The sequence below is a fragment of the Ochlerotatus camptorhynchus genome, unplaced genomic scaffold (genome assembly GCF_037179485.1).
Source record: "Ochlerotatus camptorhynchus isolate MF236.1 unplaced genomic scaffold, CSIRO-AGI_Acam_v1.1 ptg000151l, whole genome shotgun sequence".
Taxonomy (NCBI): domain Eukaryota; kingdom Metazoa; phylum Arthropoda; class Insecta; order Diptera; family Culicidae; genus Ochlerotatus; species Ochlerotatus camptorhynchus.
The window spans coordinates 503,139-521,649 of record NW_027040641.1 but is presented as its reverse complement, the minus strand read 5'-3'; the positions used below and the strand labels follow the sequence as shown (position 1 = coordinate 521,649).

Below are 18,511 nucleotides of genomic sequence, written 5' to 3'. Positions count from 1 at the left end.
AGTAAAACATACATAAAGGTAGATTAGTATTAGTTGTACTTGATCCAAACACTAGAATGAAGCATAGATAACTTAGTAGGAAAATAAAACTAATATATAACTAGTGCAATGGATAAGTGTTAGTTCCGGGATCATTTTAGTTTTAGTAGTTATGTTAGTTTTGATCCGTATTCAGTCCTGCCGGCCCCTCCAGCACTATTTGCAGCAATTGTGATAAGATTATGCGACACTGCTACTACTACTATATTAGATGTATGACTTGTCAATTTTCGCAACGCAATGTCTTTCAATAAATCACTCAATCACTTTGATGTCTGAAAATTTGCTCAAAAGGGTTTTGTTGACACATCATACCCTACCTAAAGCACAACAATCCTAATTCTTATTTCAAACCTATCAACATATTTAACACATCTTTCCTAAAACTTTACTAGTTCGTAAGCGTCTGGTTGAAGATATGACTTTCGCTATTAACATTGCCTGTAATTAACAAATACACTAAATAGGAAGATTTATTATACAACTTCAAAGGCTAGCCGCCTCCCTAAGCGGACCCCCCGCGTCCTATCTCTTATGTTAATTAACTTTCTGAATTCTCTAATTGAAGTTTGTTTAATAAATAACTGAAATCTCTAATCTACCTACACAATCATAACCCATGCTTTTAAACTTAAATTTAACGTGTTTCAAGTACTTCTGGCTTGACATATATTAATTATATCTTTGTTCGTCCCTGGTGACACCTTCAAGTGACTAAAATGCTTCACTTTGAAGTAAGTTTCCAAGCTAATTTTAATTTGTATATTGTATAGGGTAAATGTTCCAATTACGCTCTCACGTTTCCACTATGTCACACCACAAAAATACATATGCGTATGTCACATTAGAAGCACACCACAGTGGAAATCTCGAGCCATAGTTCAAACACTTATCCCAAATCAAAATGAAGCACATATAAGATTAGTTACAATACCATGTACAAAAATGATGTTTAACATTGTTTCCTGAGTAATACTTCAATGAAAACAACAATGAAAGCTTGTCACGCAACTAGAAGGAGCACCGTTGGCCATTTTCTGAAATATTTCAATAGTATAATTCCCTTTCAAACCCAAATAAATCTTTCTGCGTAAAAATAAATAAAATAAGAGTGATTTGCGGCAAATCCCGCCAGTATCACACCCAACGTCAGTGCCTATACGTAAGCGTACTACGACGCGGCTCTCAATTAAAGGAGTAACAAGTGTGATACTATCACTGCTAGACTAGATCTTTGGTTCTCTCATGCAGTGGTTTATCAGAGAGGGGTAGCTTAGTAATCCCCATTGCCTGACCATGGCGCCATTCTATCGCGGCATGAGCCAGCAACGCCGGCCATAAACCTACCGTCTCCAACACTCCACTATAAAGCAATGAAATTAAGCCCGCCCACCAACAGCAAGGTGCAAAAACTAGCCAAGGGGAGGGCTGAAAATTGGTTGTACATGTTTGGAACCTAATTTTGATTGGGTAGGAACTGAATTTTAAAATATGAAAATAAGAATATCCTAATTTGAAAACTTTGAATTGAATGTTTGTTTAATTTAGAATAAAATTGAAAATCAATAATTTATAAATAATAATTAAATCTCGTAGACCAATGTAAATAATTTGGTCGTGCTTGGGACACAACCTCTATTTTTCTTAAACAGGTTGTGTATTAAATGGATGCAACGGAAAATTACAAGAGCCTCAAATGGCTTAAAAAAGAGTTGAGTGTATTCAGCGAGATTCTTCACTTGTATGTGTGTTTCTGCCCGTATCGTACGAAAGAAGGCAAACATAGCCGAATAATCTGCCTAGCAAGATCTTAATTAGCGTCCATTCCTCACATAAAGCTAGACACAATTACAACTACCCGGACGAACACAAAAGATTACACTCAATTCAAATTTGAATAGTTTCCAATGTTTCGTTTCGCCCTTCCGCTTCATCAGTCTTCTTCAAAACTCTGCTGAGCTGATCCATCACTAAATCGAATCTTCACAGCCAAGAGCCAAGAGTCCAGAGTCAGGGGGCGAAGGCAGACTGAACGTTTATTAATAATCCACGCAACTAACTAGGTGTGCCTGATTTCCATCCAGAGCTGCTGATGATGTTACTGTTTGGATTATTGGTACTTATGTTTAGGCTTTATGATTTTTATTACCTCAAACATTAAGTTGATGCGTGCTGCCGGCTGCCTGCCTGCCTGCCTGCCTGCAATGCTTGAGCGCTTGGCCTTAAGGCAAACGGAACGAAAAATGCACTCACTACCCGCCGGAGCATTGCCTCCGTTAACTAGAGTTTTATTACCGAGCGCGTTTTTATTATGGTTCAGATTTCTCCTTTTACCTATGTATGATATTTAGTTTTGTATAGACGGAATCTTCGATGAGATTTGAGAGTTTTACTGACGTAAAAAAAGGTAATCGATCCTGCCAGGAGTCGAACCTGGAATCTTCTGATCCGTAGTCAGACGCGTTATCCATTGCGCCACAGGACCCGTTGATCATCTAGAAACATCTTACAATTGACATTCTGTTTTATCGACATATCCGTCGGTTGACAAAACAATTACCGACCGCTACATTGTCCAACAGTCAGGATGGCCGAGCGGTCTAAGGCGCTACGTTCAGGTCGTAGTCTTCTCTGAAGGCGTGGGTTCGAATCCCACTTCTGACAAATACATTTTACCTTTTTTTCTTCTCACCGTCAACACATTCATGCCGTTCCAATTTTGACAACCATCGCGATTAAAATTAATGCGTGCCTACAAACGGCTCGCTGATACGAATTTCATTCTCACGTTGTCCGTAGCCGGCCGGATTGCAGTAGCGCTAGCGCTTCCTGTCTCTCCCCCTATTTTCAGGCCAATTCAAGCAAAAACGATCAAATTTGCATGTTTAACAAGTCAAATTATTTCGATTTCAGTCGCATTCAGTGCGTCGTTCCACAGCGCCGTGATGTGAAAATTTGAATGGGATGATTTTCGACGCGATAGTGAATCCCCCCTAAAATAATACTCGAGCCCCGTTTCTTACCATTCATTGGAATTAAAGTCCGTTCGTCCCTATTGTTCGTTCCATCCCAGCAAAGCAAACTTAATCAGCGAAATTGGTCCGAAACAGAGACAAAACCTTGCCCCAAAAGTTGTCAGTCAAGGGCGCCATCAACGACTCGGCTCTCCGTGGTTCCCAATCCCCATCAATATCATACGAAAGAAAGGCATCACCTACCTCACTCAGTTCAGCCGGCGAGCAGCGCTTCCCGAGAAAGGCAAAAAGTGGTCACATAAAAATATTAAAGTCATTCCCGTAACACCGCCCTTTGATGACTCTCATCTTTTAAGACAATCAGGCGGCAACTCAGAAGAGAGAAGGGGATTGGTGCAAAAACACCGAACCGAAGGAATCCTCCCGGTTTCGCCGATAATATATGGTGGAGAGGGTAGAGAAAAGAAATCAGGCTCTTGCACTCTTATTGTGCCCATCAGCTTCAGCAGGTTCCAGAAGCGAATGAGTTGGGCTGATGAGGGGTTTATTTAACGGTTCATTAACTTTTCAATCAGGGCCTACGGGCGAGGCAGAAAGGGGCCGAAGAAGAAAGAGGCAGCTGCAAGCGATAAGGCGGGCCACGATGACTAGGAGGAGGTTGAAATGAGCGAGCGAACGATCGTCGGAATCGGTTTCAGTCCAGAGAGAAGTGTGGGCGGTCGACCAGGTTACGTTCGTTACCCGGTGCAGGAGCGCAACCTGGATGCGATTGATGTTGGATAATTAATCAACCACCTACGCGTGTCGACCGATGCGATGCGATGAGTTGTTGTTGTTGTTGTTGGCGTTGGGGAAGGAGGAAAGGCATTTGTTGTAACGCCGATGTTCGAATCAAGAAGTGAAGGTCGATGTGGTAACAATCTGGCGTGACTGGTTTGTAACTTGACACATCGGGCCCCATAGCTCAGTTGGTTAGAGCGTCGTGCTAATAACGCGAAGGTCGTGAGTTCGATCCTCTCTGGAGCCAAGGAACTTTTTAGAATAGTAGAAGGAGATGTTAACGGATTGTGGATCACAATCTATAAACAACTTTGTCGTTCGGACTTCAATCATTTTCGACTATTATTTTTCATTATTTTTATTGAAATGTTACCACTGCAAATATTAGTTCCCGTGCGATGATAATGTAACTAATGAAAAATATCTCGTAAAAATCGATATGAGATTAAAAATAAACAAGTGCGTCAGCATTAGGAATCCGGTTCCTCATCCGTTGTGAAGTATTGAATCCTTTGGTAATAGAACACTTTGAGAAGCTGCTCGACCAAAATCCTCAAACAAGATTCATGAGTTTGTACTATGAGTACATGACGCTGGAGGTTGGTCCTTCTTCATTAATCTCCAATCGTGATTGCTTCCAAGCCTACTATAGTTCCTCTGTAAATTTTGATCTGACCATGATGCAAGAAATCCATGGAATACCAGATCACCATCGGTCGATGGTTGTTCCCTCAATTTTTGCAATCAAGTACCACCATGTAAGTAACGATAAAAGATTTTTCACAGATGGGTCAACCATAAATGCTTCCACTGGATTTGGTGTATTTAATCAATTTCATAGCGCCTCCTATAAACTGCAGAAACCATGCTCCGCATACGTTGCGGAACTCGCAGCTATATTACGCAGTAGAGCGAATTGCCTCACTACCTTCTGACCATTATTTCATTTTTACGGATAGTCTTAGCTCATTGGAGGCTATTCGTTCAATGAGGCCGATGAAGCACTCCTCGTATTTCCTGCCTGAAATACGATCTAAAATGAGTGCTTTATCTAACTGCTCCTATACTATCACCTTAGCTTGGGTCCCATCTCATTGCTCAATTCCGGGTAATGAGAAAGCGGACTCATTGGCTAAGGTGGGCGCTATGGAAGGCGATATTTTTGAGCGACAAATCGCCTTCAACGAATTTTTCTCCATTGCTCGCCAGCAAGTCCTCATCAGTTGGCAACAAAAATGGAATGATGGTGAATTGGGAAGATGGTTACATTCTATTCTCCCACAGGTGTCGAACAAACCATGGTTCAAAGGGTTGGACATGAGCCGCGACTTTATACGCGTTATTTCAAGGCTTATGTCCAATCACTGCTCGTTAGACTCGCACTTCTATCGAATTGGGCTCTCAGGCAGCAATTTATGTGCGTGTGGCAGTGGTTATCACGATATCGAGCATGTTGTTTGGTCGTGTACCTTACACCGTGTTGCCAGATCTGAGTTATCCACATCCCTCAGGGCCCGAGGAAAACAACCCGCGATACCCGTTAGAGATGTCTTGGCGAGCCGAGACCTTGACTATTTGAATTTAATTTATGTGTTTTTAAAGCGGATAGATTTGAGGATTTAGAAGTTAGTGTCATCTTGTGTTCTCCCAAGTTGTTAGCTACCCATCGGTGTACCCCCATGTTTGTCTTTTTCATCAGAGTGTCATCTAGTTCGAGATCAAGAGCACATTGCTCTCCAAACCTTGTGTTCACAATCCCTACCCTGCCATCCATTTGTTACAATTTGTTACCCCTAACCTCGAGATAGCCGCGAGTAATCGGCCCCCGCTTTACTAACGTTAGTTTTAAGTAATTTTGTTATCTAAACAATGAATATCGGCTCCGCAAAGCTACAGCAAATGAGCCTGGAAAAATAAACGAATTATTAAAAAAAAAAAAAAAAAAAAAGCATTAGGAATCGCGTTAAGAATGGTGACTTTAACGTAAGTAGGACCATGAAAAAAAAATTACGAGATTTTTCCATATGCATATTAGACTCATGCAAAATTTTAAATGTTCACTCCACAGTCCTTAATCGGTTATAAGTCGGGTCCTGATAAACCTCCCAAAATTTGAACTGATTTGGTAAGAAACTGACTGTGCACAAACCATTTGAATATTGCTTTGAGAGAAAGTTTGATAGCGATTCTTGCAGGAAATTTTCCCAGGTACAACTTTGCTGGAGATCGCTTATCAGTCAAACGTCAAATCAAATAGTATTTAATTATTTAAAGAATGGAAACCTTGAGACATTTTTAAGCAGCTGCTTTGTGTTATAAGGAAAAATGTCCTGACCTTAATTTCCTCCATACAATTTGTATGGTGACATCTCTGTTGTACTTTTTTTTTTTTTTCACTGCGTCCTAGCAAGAAGTACGGTCGACTTAGTTCGCGCTCCGCTATTTTGGAAGTTTTCTCGCTATTCGCTTGATTTAAATTATCAGTTTTTTCTCGCTTAGAGTTCCCAGCTAAATAATTAACTAAAAGTGAGTTTTTTCTGAGAAGAAAGTGTGTTTTCGGCATCATCGGAAGGAAAATAGTTTTTGCGATTGCCAATTCGCCAACCATTTTGCGCACCATCGGTGCGTGGTAACGCATACCTGCACACGGATCATCGTCATCGAGTGTCAGCATCTGCCTCCGCATTTACATCGCTCATCTATCATCGTGTGTTCAACTGAGTGCCGACCCTCACATAAGCACACACCAACGAAGACCGCCCGCACACGCGGATAGAAGATCATCCACGCTGCGCGTCGCTCCGCTGCTGCTGTTTAAACGCTCGGTGGTAGTAGTATAGGATTTTCAGATAAGTTTTTATTCTTGTTTCTCTCTTTCGCCCACCAGTTAAATTTTAAGTTTGTGTTCTGTGTTTGTAGTTTTTTTTTTGTGTATTGTGTCCGAGTGATTATCGTTTCAGTGGTAGAGCGTTTTTCGCTCCCACTAGTACGGCAAAATGGACATTTTGTCGCAAGACGAAATGGACGTTTTGTCAGAAGATGACACCACTTTGCCACGCGATGGCAAGAAGGGTCGAAAACGTACATCATCTCAGAAGAAAGATGATGTCATCCCTGATTCATCGTCTCAGTCTGGCAAAGGACAGGCTCAGATAAACCCCCGATCGCGAGCCTATCCAGATGACTCGACTGGCCCATGGGTTGTCTACTTTCAGCCCAGAAACAAACCTTTGAATGTAATGCAAATTACTAATGATCTGACGAAGCGATACTCGGCCGTGACTGAAATCACGAAGGTTAGGCACAATAAACTTCGTGTCTCCGTCTCTAACCTTAAGCAGGCTAACGAGATTGCTGCCTCCCAGCTCTTCACGCTCGAGTACAGAGTTTACATCCCAGCTCGTGATGTGGAGATCGAAGGTGTGGTCACCGAAGCGAGTCTGACCCCCGAGATCTTGGAGAAGCAGGCGGTTGGCCGTTTCAAGAACCGTTTGCTTCCCCCGGTGAAGATACTGGATGTCCAAAAACTGGGCTCAGTATCTGTCAGCGAGGGTAAAAAGAGTTTTACCCCCACAGACTCGTTCCGTGTGACCTTTTCTGGTTCAGCCCTTCCTCACTACATCGAGCTGGGAAAACTTCGACTACCTGTGCGTTTGTTCGTTCCCCGGGTCATGAACTGCCAAAACTGTAAGCAGTTGGGACATACGGCCTCCCACTGTGGCAGCAAGGCACGCTGTTCCAAATGCGGGGAGAAGCACGAGGATGGCGCCTGCACAGTCACTGCACCAAAATGCGTGTACTGTAAGGGAACTCCTCATGGTCTCTCGTCATGCCCGGTGTACAAACAACGCGGGGAGAAATTACAACGCTCACTCAAGGAACGTTCCCGGCAGTCTTTTGCGGAAATGCTTAAGACGGCCACGCCATCGACCAACGACAAAAATCCATTCTCTCTTTTGTCAGATGACGAGACTGACTCTGACTTGGCTGAGGAGGGAACTTCTTTCTGTTTTTCAGCACGGAAACGAAAACGCATCCGTTCGCGGAAAGTTGAGAATGAAGAACCCCAAATCAGCTTGCCCAAATCAAGGAGTGGTGGAAAAAAGGAAGTTTCTACTCCTCCTGGATTCAGAAGAACTGACTATATCCAGGATTTTCCACCTCTCCCGGGGACATCCAAAACCCCTGATGTCCCATTTTTAAGAACAGAAGCCCCTTCTTCATCTGGGTTGTTCTCATTTGATAAAATTGTGGACGATATCCTCAAGTACCTGAATATTTCTGATCCTCTCAAAAGCATTGTTCTGGCAATGCTTCCTACTGTGAAGACCCTCTTGAAGCAATTGACATTGAAGTGGCCCCTCATTGCAGCAATCATTTCCTTCGATGGATAATTTTCCAAACGAGGTCGGGGATTTGATCACTATTCTACAGTGGAATTGTCGAAGTCTTATTCCTAAATTAGACTCTTTTAAGTTTTTAGTTCACAATAATGATTGTGATGTATTTGCTCTTTGTGAAACTTGGCTCTCTTCAGATATTGATCTTCCTTTTTATGATTTTAACATTATTCGACTGGATCGTGAGGATTCGCGTGGAGGAGGGGTACTTTTGGGGATTAAAAAGTGCCATTCCTTCTATAGAGTGAATCTTCCACAATTTACAGGTATTGAAGTTGTCGCATGTCAGGCTATTATTAAAGGTAAGAGCCTTTGTATTGCTTCTGTTTATATTCCTCCTAGAGCCGTTGTGAATCGAAAACAACTTTCAGATATATGTTCAGTACTTCCTGCTCCACGGTTGATTATGGGAGATTTTAATTCCCACGGTACAGGCTGGGGGGAACTGTATGATGACAACCGTTCTACTATGATATATGATCTCTGTGACAACTTCAATATGACAATTCTTAACAATGGAGAAGTAACACGTTTGGCTGGTCCATCCTCAAATGGAAGTAAATTAGACCTCACACTTTGCTCTAACTCATTATCGTTGGATTGCACGTGGAATGTGATCCAAGATCCCCACGGTAGTGATCACTTGCCGATCAAAATTTCGATTGCCAGTGGGTTCAATCCGTCGGAATCCGTTAACGTCGCGTACGACCTCACCCGTAATATCGATTGGACAACGTTCAAGACCGCGATAGAGGAAGCCGTGTCGTCGGTAGAAGGGCTTCCACCGTTGGAGGAATATAACTTCCTCTCCAATCTGATCTTGGACAGCGCGCTTCGAGCTCAAACTCGGCCGGTTCCTGGAACGTCTTTGCGTAGGAAACCTCCTTCCCCTTGGTGGGACCACCAATGCACTGAGGTTTATCGTAAAAAGTCCGACGCGTTTAAGCTTTTCCGGAAACGTGGAACACCCGTGTATTTCGAAGCGTACTTGGCTCTTGAACGCGAACTCAAGAGCCTCATCAAAGCCAAGAAACGCGGATACTGGCGGCAATTCGTGGACGGATTATCGCGTGAAACGTCGATGAATACGCTTTGGAACGCGGCGCGAAGGATGCGTAACCGGTCTTCGAACAACGAGAGCGAGGAGTACTCAGATCGTTGGATTCTCAAGTTCGCGCGAACAGTATGTCCTGATTCCGTGCCGGCACAGATGATTCCTCGCGAAACGACGAATTCTATAGACGAGATCAGCCAGCCTTTTTCAATGCTGGAACTCTCACTCGCGCTCCTTTCGTGTGGCAATTCGGCTCCGGGGGCTGATAGAATCAAGTTCAATTTGTTGAAGAACCTCCCAGACGTCGCTAAGAGGCGCATGTTGAACTTGTTTTGTCAGCTCCTAGAGCTCAATATTGTTCCGGATGATTGGAGGCAAGTGAGAGTTATAGCCATTAAAAAGCCTGGAAAACCCGCGTCAGATCATAACTCGTATCGTCCCATCGCGATGTTATCGTGCATTCGAAAATTGTTGGAGAAAATGATCCTTTTTCGCTTGGACAAATGGGTTGAGACGAACCACCTACTCTCAGATACTCAATTTGGTTTCCGTAGGGGCAAGGGAACGAACGACTGTCTCGCGTTGCTTTCCACAGAAATTCAGTTGGCTTTTGCTAAAAAACAGCAAATGGCTTCTGTGTTCTTGGATATTAAGGGGGCTTTTGATTCAGTATCGGTTGAAGTCCTTTCAGACAAACTCCACGCTTGTGGCCTTTCTCCATTAATTAATAACTTTTTGTACAATTTGCTGTCAGAGAAACATATGAGCTTTTCTCATGGAAACTCTACAGCTTCTCGATTTAGTTACATGGGTCTCCCCCAGGGCTCATGTTTAAGCCCCCTTTTGTATAATTTCTACGTCAGAGAAATTGATAATTGTCTAAGTGACAACTGCACGCTGAGACAACTTGCAGATGACGGAGTAGTGTCTATGACAGGGCCCAGAGAGGCTGACCTGCAAGGACCCTTACAGGATACCCTAGACAATTTGTCTACTTGGGCTATTCAGCTAGGTATCGAATTCTCCACGGAGAAAACTGAGTTGGTTGTTTTTTCTATGAAGCATAGCCCAGCACAACCGAAGCTTCAACTTTTGGGTAGGCCGATCACTCATTCCATGTCTTTCAAATATCTTGGGGTCTGGTTCGATTCCAAATGCACCTGGAGATCCCACATTGAGTATCTGAGACGAAAATGCCAACAAAGGATCAATTTTCTTCGAACAATTACCGGAACGTGGTGGGGAGCCCATCCACAAGATCTTCTGACGTTGTACCGGACAACGATTTTATCGGTTTTAGAGTACGGTAGTTTTTGCTTCCAGTCGGCAGCTAAAACGCACATCATCAAGCTGGAACGGATCCAGTATCGTTGTCTTCGTATCGCGTTAGGATGCATGCACTCGACTCATACTATGAGTCTCGAAGTGCTGGCGGGCATGTTGCCACTCTCTGATCGGTTTTCGGAACTATCCCTCAGGCTCCTCACCCGTTGTGAAATTATGAACCCACTGGTGATTGCAAACTTTGAGAAGCTTCTTGAGCTAAACCCTCAAACTCATTTTATGTCATTGTACTACGTGTACATAACACTGGATGTCAGCCCTTCACAGCATAATCCTCATCGTGTATGCTTCTCCGACTTCGGCAATTCAGTTAGTTTTGATTTATCCATGACGCGGGAGATTCGTGGGATCCCAGAACATCATCGTTCTATGATTGTTCCGTCAATTTACGCTGCAAAGTTTGGCCAAGTTGATTCCGCAAGATCGTTCTTCACAGATGGATCACTAATAGAGTCGTCCGCTGGTTTTGGTATTTTTAACGAATTTCATAGCGCCTCTCGAATGCTTCAAGCTCCTTGTTCCGTATATGTTGCTGAGCTGGCGGCAATATACTATACGCTAGAAACGATCGCCTCACTTCCACCAGATCACTATTTTATTTTTACGGATAGTCTCAGTTCTGTCGAGGCTATTCGCTCCATGAGGCCGGTAAAGCACTCCTCGTATTTTCTCATGAAAATACGAGAGCTTTTAAGTGCTTTATCTTTAAGATCTTTTGTCATCACCTTTGCATGGGTCCCATCTCATTGCTCGATCCCGGGCAATGAGATGGCGGACTCACTTGCTAAGGTGGGCGCTATGGAAGGCGATATTTACGATCGACAAATCGCCTACGATGAATTTTTCTTCATTTATCGTCAACAGTCACTCGTCAGCTGGCAGAATAAGTGGAGTGAAGGGAGTTTGGGACGATGGCTATATTCGATCATCCCTAAGGTGTCGAAGAGTCCTTGGTTCAAGGGGTTGGATGTGGGTCGAGACTTCATTCGTATGATGTCTCGCCTCATGTCCAATCACTATTCGTTAAACTCTCACTTGTTCCGTGTTGGGCTGAAGGACAGCAGTCTCTGTGAATGTGGACAAGGTTACCAGGACGCAGATCACATTATTTGGTCTTGTGCTGAGCATCGTGGAGTCAGATCTGAACTGTACGATTCCCTTCGGGCTCGAGGTAGACAACCTAATGTTCCAGTTCGGGATATTTTGGCTAGACGCGATCTGGAGTTTATGAAACTCATATATGTTTACTTTAAGAATATTAACCATCGATTGTAAGTTTTATTAACCTTGTGTTTAGTTTGTATTTTGTACGTGTGGGGTTTTTTATGTTTGTTTTCAAGATGAATAGAAATTAGTTCATGTTTTAGGATTAATTAAATATTTGTATCGTAAACCACATTTCAAACCTCCCTCTCCCTTTTCCCATCCAAAAAAATTGTAAATCTCCACTAACCTCGAGACAACCGCGAGTATCCGGTCCAGCTCCTTTAACTTTAAATATAAGACATAAATAATGTATAACGAAAATGATAACTCGGCTCTGTAAAGTTTATTCGATTGAGCCTGTACAAATAAAGTAATTAATAAAAAATAAAAAATCTCTGTTGTAAAAATGTACATTTACCACCTCTGGCACTGTGACATCGTACCCATAATTTTTGTGTTCTAATTCACGCTCCAGAGACCTAGGGTCTGAGGCTCTGTTCAAGGCTGATAGCTTATATATATAGCTGACCATGCTTTCCGCTTCGACTAGCAATGTTTGGAATCCTTCGTCGTTAAGCTTTCTTCCGCTGTCGATACTTTCAATGGCGGATTTGATAGAACGGACCATCCTCTCCCAGGATCCACCCATATGTGGAGCTGAGGGTGGGTTGAACAACCATTTTGTATTGGCATTGGTAAATGTTTCTGCCAGGCCGTTACAGATCTGTTATCTAAGCACTCTCTCAGCACCTTGGAAGTTGGTGCCGTTGTCGCTGTATACTTCCAAAGGGGCTCCACGCCGCCCGACGAATCGGCAAAAGCACGTTATGCAGCTCTCCGTACTCAGGCTATGCACAACTTCGAGGTGAACTGCGCGAGTCGTCAGACACGTAAACAATGACACCCAGCGCTTTGCGTGAGCGCGCCCAATCACAAGCACCGGGCCAAAATAGTCCACTCCAACATATGAGAAAGTACGTTCAAAGGATGCTAATCTGGCGACCGGCAGGGGTGCCATTTTTGGCGTTGACGGTTGTGATCTGTAGACCTTACACTTTTGGCAAAGTTGTGAAGTCTTCCTTACTGCTGCCCGAAGATGAGAAATATAGAAATTCTGTCTTACCTCGTTCACCACCGTCTCGGGATTCGCATGATGGTTTCTACGGTGATAGTGGTCCGGAAACAGAGTTGTCAATCGGTGTGACTTCGGTAAGATTATCGGAAACTTTGCATTGAACTCTGTGTTTCCTGTGAAGCTGGATGGACTTCCTGAAGATCGTGCCACTCGTGTCTATCCCAGCTCTTCTGATCACACCTTCTAACGCGATGTTGAATAGCAGACACGAAAGTCCATCACCTTGCCGTAACCCCCTTCGAGATTCAAAGGGACTCGAGAGTGTCCCCGATACTCGAACAACGCACATCACTCGATCCATCGTCGCCTTGACCAATCGCGTCAGTTTATCCGGAAATCCGTACTCGTGCATAATCTGCCATAGCTGATCTCGATCGATTGTGTCGTATGCAAATGCAAATGATGTGTGGGCACGTTGTATTCGCGGCATTTCTGCAGAACCTGCCGAATCGCGAAAATTTGGTCCGTGGTAGCGCGAGCACCCATGAATCCCACCTGGTATTGCCCCACGAACTCTCTTGCAAATGGTGACAGGCGGCGGCATAGAATTTGGGAGAGTACCTTGTAGCGCTCAGCAGTGTGATCGCGCGGTAGTTGCAGCAATCCAACTTGTCGCCCTTTTTGTAGATTGGGCATACGAAACCTTCTATTCACTCCTCCGGTAATATCTCCTCCTACCAAATCTTGGCAATTACCCAGTGCAGCGTTCTAGCCAGTGCTTCACCACCGTATTTTAATAGCTCACTTGGTAGTTGATCTGTTGTTCTTCAGCCGACCGATCTCCTTCTCAACTTCTTGAAGATCAGGGACCGGTAGCCTATCGTCTTCTGCGCGTGCTCCAAGGTCTGTTGCCGTACCACCTTCGTTTTCTGCTGCTTCACCGTTGAGGTGCTCGACAAAGTACTGCTTCCACCTCCCAATCACCTCACACCAGGGTTCTGCATTTTCGAAACAAAGAAAAGAAAATGAACTCTCCGCAAAATCGCTTCATTTCGAGCAATATCATTTTCGTGTAAGTCATCGTGTTTCTTGTTATCGATTCACGATGAACATTCCTCTTTTCAAACATGACAGGACTATCACTTGTTTCGTTCGTCGAGTGCTTCAGTTCATTTCATTTGAAGCAAAAACTTGTTTCAATTGACGCAATGAATGACTCGAAAACTGCTTCCTTCGTTTTTTCCACTTTCACTTAAATTCGGGGCTCATTCGACTTTTCATGACCTGACGACGCAGGCATCAAAATATAGTATCCGGATAGTATCCGCACAATATAGGTTGCCGATTGGGAAGGCATCCAGATTAGGTGTAGTAATAATATATTATTTCATATTGAACGAAAATTAAATTAACAAGGCCATTCTGGACTCCAACATGGCGGCCATCGGGGTCAGGGAAAGTCTCAAATACACCACAATATGGGTATTTTTGGAACGAGGACGACATGAAGGTGCGGAAAATCGATATTCGACGTTATTTTGGAATCCAAAATGGCGGCCATCAAGTTTCCTAAAACGTGTCAAATACCCTAAGATATGGGTATTTTCGGAACGGAGACAACGCGCGGCTGCCGAAAATCGATATCCGATGCTATGTTGGACTACAATATGACGTCCATAGGGTTTCAGAAAAGGTGTCAAATACCCTACAATATGGTTAGTTTCAGAACAGGGACAACGCGTAGATGCCGAAAATCGATATCAGATACCACTTTGGAATCCAATATGGTGGCTATCAGGGTTCAGAAAGTGTCAAATACCCTACAATATGGGTATTTTCGGAATGAGGACAACGTGTGCATGCCAAAAATCGATATTCGATGCCATTTTGGAATCCAATATGGAGGCCATCGGGTTTCACAAAAGTGTCAAATACCCTTAGTCTGGGTATTTTCGGAACGGGGACCACGCGTAGATGCTGAAAATCGATATTCAATGCCATTTGAATTTCAAGATGGCGTCGCACATCGATTTCTGGCGTCTAGATGTCTGCCCGATTCCAAAAAAGACGGCGTGACATCAATTTTCGGCATCTATGTCTCATCCCCATCCTGAAAATACCCATATCGATTCCCGGCTTCTAGACGTTACCCGGATTCTTTAAAAAAAACCGTTTGTATAGGTATTTCAGGAGTGATTTGAGATTTGGACTTTATTGAATTTGTAAACAAACACGTCAATCACCGATTTCTCGCGAATAAAAGCTCAATCTCGAAAACTACTAACGCTATGAGGTACAGGAATGATTTCTCTATCATTTGGTATAGTTTGTTTATTAAATTGAGTTTTATTTCAAGAGAAATCAGCAATGTTTACAAAAGCAAGTACGCCCAAATCTCAAATCACTCCGGATTTTATGGATTGGCGTCGTATATTGATTTCCAATCTCCAGACGTCACCCCGTAAACAAACTACCCAACAATGAAAAATTTTACAACCACGTGCACAGATCTATGCGCACACGCTTAAATGAACCGAGTGAACAATCAACAAAAGTCATAAAAACTGCGCGAATTTGGATCAAACAGCTTCGCTTCAATGCAAAAGTAAGTTCATTTGACAATGAAAGAAGAAATGAACACGATATAAGCCAAAACAAACAGCATGAAAACCGATCGAAAGTGGTTCTGTTGATGTTGACGGCGATCTGCTTGAAGAGAAGACAGAATGACTTTTAATTGAAAGTGATGGCTTAGAGCTTCATCGTCACTTGAAAATTTTCGAATGAAAGTGACTTTGTGGGGCCCTGCCTCACACTCGTTCGTGAGAAGGTTACCGTCCAAGTCCTTGCACATATCGGCTTGCGGCACGTAGCCTTTGCGCGAACTATTTAGCTTCTCGTAGAACTTCCGTGTGTCGTTTACGCGGTACAGATTTTCCATCGTCTCGCGATCTCGGTCTTCCTGCTGACGCTTCTTCCTTCGGAAAACCGAGTTTTGTCTGTTCCGCGCTTGTCTGTATCGCTCCACATTGAATCTCGTGCGGTGTTGCAGCATTCTCACCCGTGCTGCATTCTTCATTCGCCGTCAAACCAGTCATTTCTTCGGTCCGGGATTGTAGTACCTAGTGCAGCTGCAGCACTACTACCTATGGCGGAACGAATATCCCTCCAGCCATCTTCAAGAGAAGCTGCGCCAAGCTGCTCTTCCGTGGGTAGTGCAACTTCCAGCTGCTGCGCGTAGTCCTGGGCAACTCCGGCGTTCCGTAGACAACGGAACGGTCCTCCGGAAGATTCTGAACATCCGTAAAATTGGTCAATCCACGAAACTGATCCTGGAGTTCCGAGGTTTTTTTTTGAAAACATTAGGAACTGTGATATAAGAAAGAATTTGGGTTCATGACATAAACACGGACCCGTATGGCCATGGGAGCGTGATATAAGAAAGAATTTTGGGTCGTGACATAAAAATGGGCCCGGATGGCCATGGGATCATCCTCCGAAAGATCCATGAATCTGATCATAGAGCTCTGCAGTTTATTTCAAAAAATATTAGGAACTGTGTTATAAGAAGAAATTTGGGGTCATGACATAAACATGAACCTGGATGGCCATTGGACAGTCATTCGAAAGATCCGGAACATCCGTAAAAGTGTTTCATACATGAGACTGTGAAAAAACTGTGATTTTTTCGAAAACTTCGAAGTGTTTTCGAGAAAACCGCGAAGTTCTAGACGCATCGATGCACCACTTTTACGGATCTTCCGGAAGACGGTTTCATGGTCATTCGGGTCCATGTTTCGTTACGACCCCAAATTATTTCTTATACCACAGTTCCACGTGTTTTCGAAAAAAAACCGGGGACTCATAGATCAGTTTTATGGATTGACCATTTTACGGATGTTCCAGATCTTGTGACGACGATCCCATGGCCATGCAGGTACATGTTTATGTCATGACCCCAAATTCTTTCTTATATCACAGTTTCTAATGTTTTTGAAAAAACTGCGGAGCTCTAGGATCAGTTTCAATGCTTGACCTCTTTTATGGATGTTCTAGACCTACAAGAGGACGGCCCATGGCCATCCGGGTCCATGTTTATGTCATGAACCAAAATTCTTTCTTATATCACAGTTCCTAATGTTAAAAAAAAAGCAGAACTCTAGGATCAGTTTCGTGGATTGACCACTTTTACGGATGTTCCGGATCTTTCGGAGGACAGTCTCATGGCTATCAGGGTCCATGTTGGTCACGACCCCAAATTTTTTCTTATATTACATTTCCACGTGTTTTCGAAAAAACTGCGAGCTCTAGAATAAGTTTCATGGATGGACCACTTTTATGGATGTTTCGGATGTTCCGGAGGATGGTACAGGTTTATGTCATGATCCCAAATTATTTCTTATATCACAGTTCCTAATGCTTTCGAAAAAACCACGGAGTTCTAGGATCAGTTTCATAGGTTGACCATTTTTAAGGATGTTCCAGCTCTTCCGGAGGACATGTTTATATCATGACCCCTAATTAATTTATATATGACAGTTCCAAGTGTTTTCGAAAAAAAACCGTGGAGGTCTAAGATCAGTTTCATAGATTGAACACTTTTTCGGATGTTCCGGATCTTCTGGAGGACGGTCCGATGGCCATCCTGGTCCATGTTTATGTTATGAACCCAAATTCTTTCTTATATCACAGTTCCTAATGTTTTAGAAAAAATCGCGGAGTTCTAGGATCAGGTTTATGGATAGACCACTTTTACGGATGTTCCAGATCTTTCGAGGACGGTTCCGTTATCTCCAGGTTCCATATATAGGAACCATGACTGTATTCTGATTAATTAAGAACATTTGTGCCCATTAATATAAACTATGGATCTTAAGTCACTTGGGGCTGTTCATAAACTACGTAGACAGTTTTTTTGAGATTCTTGACATCCCCATCTCCCCCTGCGTAGACAATTGTCCATACAAAAATTTTAAAATTTGTATGGGCCCTGGATATTTGTCATCCCCCCCCCCCCCTAAACTGTCTACGTAGTTTATGAACAGCCAGGCAAAACCCATAAACGCAATTTAAAAAAAAAAAGTGTGATGACTCTATTCGCTTTTGAAAAAAGTAATCGACCCTATTTTCAATCTTTCTGCAATTAAAATAATCTACCGAGCCTAGGAATTCTAGAGGTACCACAATTTTTGAAATTCATCAAGAAATGGCTAAGTTATGTCATTGAAAACTTGCTGTTACACGTTTTTCGGAGGCTTCGTAGTATTGAGTATTTTACCCACCGTATTCGGAATGTTAAAGCTGAACAACTGCTGATTTAAAATCGATTTAACAACACTTGTTAAGCAACAAATGGTTCCCTGGGAACTCATTGAAGCTTTTGATCTATGGAAAATTTCAGGAAATACAAGTTCATTTTTGAACGGATGTTATGTTTGTGTGTAATACTCAAAGAGCTGAAAAAAACGCAAATTTTCAAGTTCTGTTGGTAAACGTCGGAAAAAACTACTACTTTTCATAAGAAAAACATAGCTGATTGCAAAATAATGTTTAGTCTTTTATTAAAAAAATAATCATATTTTGAAAACTAAGGCAGCTACAAAGTAAAAGTCTTGAAAAGAGTTTTATATTTTTGACT

General features: G+C 42.9%; 3 non-coding genes across 3 annotated transcripts; 2 read left to right on the top strand and 1 right to left on the bottom strand.

Annotated features, from left to right (window-relative positions):
- Window positions 1-2,451: 2,451 nt before the first annotated feature.
- On the bottom strand, window positions 2,452-2,524 carry TRNAR-ACG (transfer RNA arginine (anticodon ACG)). The gene has a single exon. It is a non-coding gene; the product is annotated as a tRNA-Arg (tRNA).
- Window positions 2,525-2,620: 96 nt separating this feature from the next.
- On the top strand, window positions 2,621-2,703 carry TRNAL-CAG (transfer RNA leucine (anticodon CAG)). The gene has a single exon. It is a non-coding gene; the product is annotated as a tRNA-Leu (tRNA).
- A 1,264-nt stretch (window positions 2,704-3,967) lies between these two features.
- On the top strand, window positions 3,968-4,041 carry TRNAI-AAU (transfer RNA isoleucine (anticodon AAU)). Its single transcript has one exon. It is a non-coding gene; the product is annotated as a tRNA-Ile (tRNA).
- Window positions 4,042-18,511: the final 14,470 nt, after the last annotated feature.